We start from the raw sequence: 9,450 nt of genomic DNA, 5'->3' as shown, positions 1-9,450 counted from the left end.
TGTTTGTTGGCTCCAAGGAGGATCCTGCTCAGTGAAAGAGGGCAAAGTGAGCGTGGCATAAACGTCAAAAATGTGTTTGGTTCCAGAGCAGCTGCTGCTGGCTCTGAGTCCCAGTCTAGTATGGAAACTGAGCACCAAATCCAACATTTTAAACTCTCCATTTAGAGTTCATTTTTTCTACGGCAACATGTCTGTATGGAGAAAGTCAGAGGGAAAGATCAGCAGGAGCTAGAGGAGTTGCTGTGCTGGATCCTCAGCTGCCCAGACCTTCCTCACAGAAAATCCATCCCAAACATTATAAATACCTGAGAATTTTGGCCGATTACCAGGACCAGGAAAACCCCTCAGGTGGGGGTTCCCACCTCAGCCATCTCCCCTCTGTGCCTCTCACCTACAGCACTGTTCACCAGCAGGAGGAAGAAGGGGAAGAGCAGGTAGAGGATCCGCATGGCTGATGCCTGTCCTGGCTCTTCTTGGGGGCTACAGAGGGAACACACCAAGAACCAAAGCAGGGTCAAGGATTTAGGGGAATCTCTGTGCCTGGAGAGGCCAAGTTAAATCAAGTCTTATCAAATGTTGATCATTGTCCAAGCCAGCCCAAAGCTTCCTGCACAAACACCCTGCAAAATCCCCTGCAGTCAGGAAAGTCTTCCCAGCTCAGCTGGCAAGTATCCATCCTCAACTCCAGAGCATTCCCAGGATTCCCAGCCAGCCCACTCCCCATCCCAGTGCAGAACTGACCCAGGGAGGAGCAAGAGGGCAGGGAAGGGTCTTGGTGGGCTGGCAGTGACTGCCCAGTGACGTACCTGAGAAAGGTGTTGGTTCAGAGCACACCAAGGTCTGTCTGTAACAAACCAAGCTGGAACCTCTTGTGTGAAGAGTCCAGCTCAGGGAGTGTCACTGTGCCCCAAGCACGCTGGGTTTATAGCAGTGCTGGTGGGTGGGACAGGCCCCAGTTGCTGCTGGCACAAGTGGCCTGGGCCAAGCCGGGAGTGCCCCATGGCTGTGGGGGTGCTGGGGCTGGCCCTGCTCCCTCCCTGCTGCAGGGCCAGAGGCTGAGGGGCCTCCTGGGGCTGTTGCAATCAATGGCACCGTTGTCCCCATGCAACACCTCTTGTGACACCCGCGGCACAGCGGCACCGGGCTCTGGGGCCAGCAGGGAAATCCTTGGGATGGGCACAGGAACTGGGGGGTGCAGGCACAGGAACCAGTGCAGCCCTGGGGGAACAGAATCCTTCTTGCATGGGCTCACAGGATCAACTCTTCAATGGTTTTGGGTTAGAAGGGACCAGAAAGAGCATCTCATTCCACCCCCACCTTGGGCAGGGACCCCTTCCACTATCCCAGGATGTTCCAGGCCTTGTCTAAAATGGCCCTGGACAATTCCAGGCGTCCAGGGGCAGCCACAGCTTCTCTGGGCAATTTGTGCCTGGGACTGTCCACCCTCACAGGGAAGAATTTCTTCCCAACATCCCATCTAACCCTGCTTCCTGTCTTTGTGAAACCATTCCCTCTTCTCCCGTCCTTTTCCTATGTCTCTCCTCCTCCGATTGAAGAACCAGTAGGCGTGGGATGTGCAAAAACTCACAAAACATGGAAAATAACTTTGGACACTGCAAGAACATCTGATTAGATAACAGATATGTGCACCTGCCATGTGAGGGGGATAAGCAGGGTTGTCTCTAGTGACTGTTCAGATAAAATGAGAGCAACACCAGGATAGATGACAAGTTCTGTAAACCAGGGGATCCAACTAAACTGTGCCTCCTTCTAATGCCAACCAAGGTGAAGAAATACAAGCTGGATGCAGCCATCATTTGTGAATCCAGTGTGTTTGATGTCAGCCATGCCACTGGGAGAAGTGACAGTCCTTGCCATGCAGGAGGGTCTGTGACATGTGCCCAAGTTGGCAGCTGCTTCTCCAGGTGATTGGAAGAACAATCTGGTCCCCCAAACTACAAGGGGCAAGGTGCTGGGGATTTGCAAGTGGAACATCTTGGCATTTTCTCATGAACAATCCTGAGATTTGAAGTCAAAGTGACAAGGTGACAATGATAAAAACTGTGGGTGATGGATTCTGGATGCTCAGCAGAAGCAGAGGCACCACCTGCACACATCACTGATGGTGGGTTCACTGGGAGGGTTTCTTGAAAGGACTCAGAAAAGGTTCCACTCTGTGCCAGAGCAGCAGGTTGGTGCTGGTTTCCATTGAGCAGGGTCTGTGTGTGTGTCCGTGTGTCCCAGGATGTGTCCCTGTGTCCCTGCATGTGTCCCTGTGTCCCTGCATGTGTCCTGCAAACCACAGCACCACAGGGTCCTTACACAAGGTGCGATGACGTATAGTGCTGGGTTGGGAATCCTTGTCTTATGCGTCAGAAGAGGAAACCAAAGCCTCCTTTTCTCTGGTACAGGAGGAGAAAGTGGGAAAAGAACTTTTGGGCTACTGCTGACTCCAGCCTGGCCTTTGTGCTCTTCCCGTCCTGATGCTGCAAGGAGCAGCAGGAGGAATAATCATTTCTATCATCAAAAGTATAGAAAGATGGAGGAGTTGAGTGAGTCTACCGTGAAAATGTGCTGTGGATACTGAGTATTCTATATGGATATAATACAGATGAAAGAGGACAAATCAAACCTTTTGATTCAGGTAATTATTTTACCCCTATCAAGCTCATGAATCACGTGTGCATTGTCTGTAGGTCTATGTTGTCCTCAATGACATCCCCCACACCACATCACTTTAAGGAATGGTTCCTGCTGCAGTTTTTGCAGCTGGGACTGGAGCTGGGACCTTGGGATAAAGCTTAGGCTATTTTATGGATGAGGCTTTGCCACTATGTCCACAGTTCCCAGTCCATGTATTTCTGACATAGAAGTTGTGTCTGGAGAACAGATTGATATCTGGGCCTATAAACACCAGGACAAGGTTCCTGTTTCCCCAGAGGGAGCATCTGCAGGGCAGCCCCAGCACAGGCAGCCCAGCCAGCCCGGCCCAGCAGGCAGGGCCAGGCTCAGCGTCCCCAAAGCACGGCCAGGCAGGAGCATCCCCAGGGACACAGGCGCTGCTCAGCCCCAGCTCCATGCCCAGGGCCTTCTGCTGCCACCAAGGCAGTGGCAGCCCCAGGGGCAGCAGGCACAGCAGCCCTGCAGCAGCAGGACACACAGACACGGCCCAGGCCTGCAATGCCAAAGTGCTCGTCTTTATTCAAGCCGGGAAAAGCAGCCCCTGCCCCAAAGACACCGGGGCTGGCACCACAGGGCTCCAGCCCAGCAGCACCCAGCAGGAGCAGCTGCCACTGCTGCTGCCAGCCCAGCTGGGCACGGCACAGCCACCGAGGCCAGGGGACATCAGCACATGGGGACATCAGCAGATGGGGACATCAGCGCATGGGGACATCACCTCATGGGCCCTGCAGCCGGAAGCGAGGGCCAAGTCCTGCTTCAGGATTTCATCCAAAGCGACTGTAAGAAGCAAACAGACAAGCACATCAGCTGGTGTAACCTTCCCTGCCACTGTGTCCCCTGCCCTGCAATGCCCAGGGTGAGGTGCAGCAGAGTCAGGCTCAGGGGAGGTGAGGTGCAGTCCTTAGTGCAGCCAGGTTGCACCTGGCCTATCTCAGTGCTGGCAGCCCTGCACAGATTCAGCAAACCCTTTATCATGTCCTCAGTGCTGCCACAGGACAGTGAAGGCTTCACTCTTTGGTGGCTTTGGTGAATGGGGGAGCCCTGGCTGACCTGGGCCTGTTTCAGCCCTACTCATGGAAGCTCAAAACAACACAAGGGCTTTTCCCTTCTCTTTTGGGCCTCTTTGACTTATTATAAAAGCAGAAGATATTTTATCAGAGGCTGGCCAGAAAGAAATTAGTAACAGATCCCTCTGGGGAAAAAGGAGGAAACTCTTCCTTCAGGCAGAGATTTGGTCCTTACCTAATGCAGCATACTTCGACTCTTGAGCATCTCCCAACAGCTCTCATAGGGTAGTTACAACGCCCAAAGCTGCAGAATCCACCTCTGCGCCTGCATGTAATTATATTTCCTGTTTCCATGGACAAAAGCACACACAAACCAATTACAGCAGCAAAAATCATAATAACAATATTAATAATTTTAATAACAATAATAATAATTCACTCAGCTGATGGATAATTAGTGTCACGTTTGAGCCCCAGGTAATGTCTCCACTCAAAAAATTCTGTGGCTCTCAGCCTTCGCTGAGAAGGGTAAGAGACTCCCAGAAAGGAAGTTCTGGATGCAGGCTTGGGGTCTGAAATCTTCCTGACCCACAGAACAAGGCAGGATTCTGTCTCCATGGCATTTCTTCCACCCAAATTGCTATTCAATTGGAAACACATTGGAGAAACCCCTTTGACCTCAGTCCTCCATTATCTTCTCAACACTCCCACAATCACGGTCTCATCCAGGGACACTCAATTCCCACTGCTGGGTGCTCACACTTTCCCTCATTTCCCCTCTTCCCCTCTCACCTGCAGCACCCTGGACCAACAGGAGGATCAGGGGGAAGAGCAGGAACAGGATCTTCATGGCTGCTGCCTCTCCTGGGTCTTCACAGGGCTGCAGAGGGGACACCAAGGCAATGGGGACAGGCAGGACCCTGAGTGGGGCAGGAGCCTGGGCTCTGTGGTTCACCAAACTGCAGAGGGGCTGCTTCCCAACTACAGCAGATGATATTTCCTCTCCATTTCTCTTTAAACACAATTCTTAGTTTTGTGCCACTCTCCAAACTTTGAGTGTGTTTCATGTCTGTTTCATGTCTTTGGGAGTGTTTCATGTTTCACGTTTCATGCCTTTTGGAAATTGATTACCACAATTGATTTTTTAAATTCATGTCCTGGAAGGTTTCCAAAGATCTTTCCTCCAAGAAGGGGCACCACACCAGGGGCCAATTGTTTCCCATGCATTGAATATACATGGCCAGTGAAATGTGGGGGATAACAGAGGAAAAATTGCTACCCAATGTTATGGGACAAGCTCTCTTTCAGTTCTTCAGGTTTCATGGATCAAACACGTGCCCCAAACACCCTGCCCAACCAACTCAGCTTCACAGAGCTCAAGAAATTCCTCCCAGCTCAGCTTGGCAGTGCCTATCCCCAATTCCAGAGCATTCTCAAAATTCCCAGCAAGGATATTCCCCAGCCCCACACTTGCTGCCCCTCTCCTGTACAGCACTGACCCAGGGAGGAGTCAGAGGGCAGTGAAATGCCCAGAAATGGGAACAGAAATCAACCTTTGCAGCTACTGAAAGCCTGAAATGATGGGTAAGCTCTGTACTGCTGGGCACTACAGGAAAAGACTCTCCTGACTTTCCAAGGGAAGCCTCATTCCCACAGGAAAGAAGGTCCTGGGTCCCTCCTGCAGCATCAGGGCACTGTTCCAGACTATCCTGTACTTAGGAAACTTCTGTTTCACCTTCCACATGTTCTTAGACTCACAGGAAGGCTTTTGTTGTTTTTCCCAAAAAATCTCTGCTGGCCGAAGTTTGCCCCTAGACACTTCCAATAATTTTTCCTTTAGGAGATGCTGCTCTGTTGGGCTTTGAGCTGAGACCCTGAATGGGCAGAATTCCAGGGAAAGACCCCACACTCACCTGCCTGGAGAAGGTCTGGGTGTTGAGGCAGCAGCAAAGCCAAGAGCAATGGCTGAGTGCAGATGGCCTTGGGGCCAGGCAATGCTGCAGTGCCCCAAGCAGGCTGGGTTTATAGCAGTGCTGGTGGGTGGGACAGGCCCCAGTTGCTGCTGGCACAAGTGGCCTGGGCCAAGCCGGGAGTGCCCCATGGCTGTGGGGGTGCTGGGGCTGGCCCTGCTCCCTCCCTGCTGCAGGGCCAGAGGCTGAGGGGCCTCCTGGGGCTGTTGCAATCAATGGCACCGTTGTCCCCATGCAACACCTCTTGTGACACCCGCGGCACAGCGGCACCGGGCTGTGGGGCCACCAGGGAAATCCTTGGGATAGGCACAGGAACTGGTGGGTGAAGACACCAGGGACATGTGGGACTTGCAGGAGCAGCACAGGGATCCCAGTTCCCCAGAGGGAGCATCTGCAGGGCAGCCCCAGCACAGGCAGCCCAGCCAGCCCGGCCCAGCAGGCAGGGCCAGGCTCAGCGTCCCCAAAGCACGGCCAGGCAGGAGCATCCCCAGGGACACAGGCGCTGCTCAGCCCCAGCTCCATGCCCAGGGCCTTCTGCTGCCACCAAGGCAGTGGCAGCCCCAGGGGCAGCAGGCACAGCAGCCCTGCAGCAGCAGGACACACAGACACGGCCCAGGCCTGCAATGCCAAAGTGCTCGTCTTTATTCAAGGCAGGAAAAGCAGCCCCTGCCCCAAAGACACCGGGGCTGGCACCACAGGGCTCCAGCCCAGCAGCACCCAGCAGGAGCAGCTGCCACTGCTGCTGCCAGCCCAGCTGGGCACGGCACAGCCACCGAGGCTAGGGGACATCAGCACATGGGGACATCAGCACATGGGGACATAAGCACATGGGTCCAGCAGCCAGAAGCAAGGGCCTTGTCATTTCAGGGTCTCAACCCCAAAGTCTGTAAAAAGAAAAGAGACAAGCACATCAGCTGGTGTAACTTTCCCTGCCACTGTGTCCCCTGCCCTGCAATGCCCAGGGTGAGGTGCAGCAGAGTCAGGCTCAGGGCAGGTGAGGTGCAGTCCTTACTGCAGCCAGGTTGGCCCTGGGCTATCTCAGTGCTGGCAGCCCTGGCTCCAGGCCTGTGCAGATGCAGCCAGACCTGGATCATGTCCTCAGTGCTGCCCAAGGACTGGGAATGTTTCCCTCTTTGGTGGCTTTGGTGAATGGGGAAGCTCTGGCTGACATGGGCCTGTGGAGTCCTCATTTAGAGCAGCTCCAAACCCATCAAGGACTTTTCTCTTTTTTTTTTTTTTGGCATCTTTCACAAAGCATAATTGCAGGAGGGTATTTTCAGCTGTTGGCAAGAAGGAAATTTGTAACAGATCTTTCTAGGGAAAAAGAAGGAAACTTTCCCCTGCCAGGATTGCAGAGCTTACCCTCTGCAGCAGATGGTCTGTCCTGTACATCTACCAATGGGCCTTGCAGGGGGGACACATCTCCCAAAGGAACAGTATCCTCTTCGCTGTTTGCATCGGAGTTCACTTCCTATTTCCACAAGGAAAGGCACACATGGAACCATTGAAGCAACAATCAGGGAGAGCAGTGTTGTTATAGTCAGGCTGATGCTCCCCATGCATTTCAGGCCAAGGGCTCAGCTCCAAGCCCCACAGTCACATCTCCAATTGCAATGTGTCTCACCTGGAAGGTTCCTGTGACCCTAAACTGGAGACACAGTGGAACAGAGGGTGGAAAGGACCAGTGTGAGGTTTAGGAAGAGCCATGCTGGCTCCAGCTGTGCTCCCACCTCTGCCTGCACCCGCACAGCTCCCAGGCAGGAAGGCACTCCTCACATCCCTGTCTTGCCTGTGCCATGATTTGTGTGACCTCTGATGGAAAGTCCTTTTCCAGCCCTTACAGGGATCATCCCTTGAGGCAATGAGGTTTTGGGACACTCAGTGGATGAAGCCCTGGGTAAGAAGTGTCACCTCCGTACCCCAGGAAACCTCCCCCATCCAAACACCCCATGGGGCCCTCTGCCATCCCTGTGCAGGGCAAGAGAACATCCAGAGAGTCCCAAAATGGAACAGCTGGGTGCAGGCTTGGAGCCTGAAACCAAACCCCTTCTCAACCCACAGAACAAGCCAGGATTCTGTCTCCATGGGCTCTCTCCAACCCAAACTGGTGCCTAGCTGTAAACTGACTTGAAAAACCCCTTTGATCTCAATCCCTTGTTTCCTTCTCATCACCTCCACAAACACAGTCACTTCCAGGGATATTGAATTACCTTGGTGGCTGCTCACACTTTCCCTCATTTCCCCTCTTCCCCTCTCACCTGTAGCACCCTGGACCAACAGGAGGATCAGGGGGAAGAGCAGGAACAGGATCTTCATGGCTGCTGCCTCTTCTGGGTCTTCACAGGGCTGCAGAGGGGACACCGAGGCAATGGGGACATGCAGGACCCTGAGTGGGGCAGGAGCCTGCAGCTCAGCAAAGGGCAGAGTGGTTGCCTCCAACCACATCTCATCATTGTTCCTCTACCTTTCTTTTTAAAAACAATTCTCAGGGGTGTGACTGCCTTCAAACTTTGGGAGTATTCCACTGTCTCAGTCTCTGAGAAATCAATAACCTACACTGAATCAATTACCTTCCTTACAAGTCTTCTAAAACCTTTTCCCAGGGCACAGACAGCAGAACTGGCACCCACTGTTGCTGACAAAATCAAAATAAATGGCAAGCGAAATTTGGGAAATGCAGAGATAAAATTGCCATTGAAAGTTATGGCAATACAGGGCTGTCCCTGCTTTGGGCTTTATGTGTCAAACACATTCCCAAAACACCCTGACAAATCCCCTCTGCTTCCCTGGGATCAAGAATATTCTCCCAGCTCATCTTGGCAATGCCCATCCCCAATTCCAGAGCATTCTCAAGATTCCTGGCAAGGAATTTCCCCAGCCCCAAAATTGCGGTGCCTGCCCTGGGCAGCACTGACCCAGGGAGCAGCCAGAGGGCAGGGAAATGCCCAGAAATGGGAACAGAAATCAACCTTTGCAGCTACAGAAAGCCTGAAATGATGGGAAATCTCGGTACTGATTTGGGAAAAGTGCCTTCCCTGTTTTGATAAGGAACTCCCCATTCTCCCAACAATGCTCTCATCTGCCTCTTGCAGCAAGGGCTCCAACAAGTCTCTCCTGACTTAGGAAACCAAAATTTATCTTCCCACATGTTCTGGACTCATAGTCTTCTATTAAGACTTTTATTCTGTTTCCCAGGCATCTCTGATGACCAAGTTTTACACCTGGATACTTCCAGCAGTTTGTGCTTCAGGAGATGCAGCTCTGTTGGGCTTTGAGCTGAGACCCTGAGTGGGCAGAATTCCAGGGAAAGACCCCACACTCACCTGCCTGGAGAAGGTCTGGGTGTTGAGGCAGCAGCAAAGCCAAGAGGAATGGCTGTGTGCAGATGGCCTTGGGGCCAGGCAATGCTGCAGTGCCCCAAGCACGCTGGGTTTATAGCAGTGCTGGTGGGTGGGACAGGCCCCAGTTGCTGCTGGCACAAGTGGCCTGGGCCAAGCCGGGAGTGCCCCATGGCTGTGGGGATGCTGGGGCTGGCCCTGCTCCCTCCCTGCTGCAGGGCCAGAGGCTGAGGGGCCTCCTGGGGCTGTTGCAATCAATGGCACCGTTGTCCCCATGCAACACCTCTTGTGACACCCGCGGCACAGCGGCACCGGGCTGGGCAGGAGAGGGATGGGATGGACAGGAGAGGTGGGTTGGTGTTGGGAAGAGTAGAAATGAGGAAATGCTTTCCCTCCTTGTGGTCTCCCATTTTATCTCTTCCATGCTCACAGTGGCATGTGGAAAATCAGACT

This window comes from Agelaius tricolor, unplaced genomic scaffold (assembly GCF_023055355.1).
Source record: "Agelaius tricolor isolate 1412-34295 unplaced genomic scaffold, bAgeTri1.0.p SCAF_1, whole genome shotgun sequence".
NCBI lineage: Eukaryota > Metazoa > Chordata > Aves > Passeriformes > Icteridae > Agelaius > Agelaius tricolor.
This window is presented reverse-complemented; position numbering follows the sequence as displayed.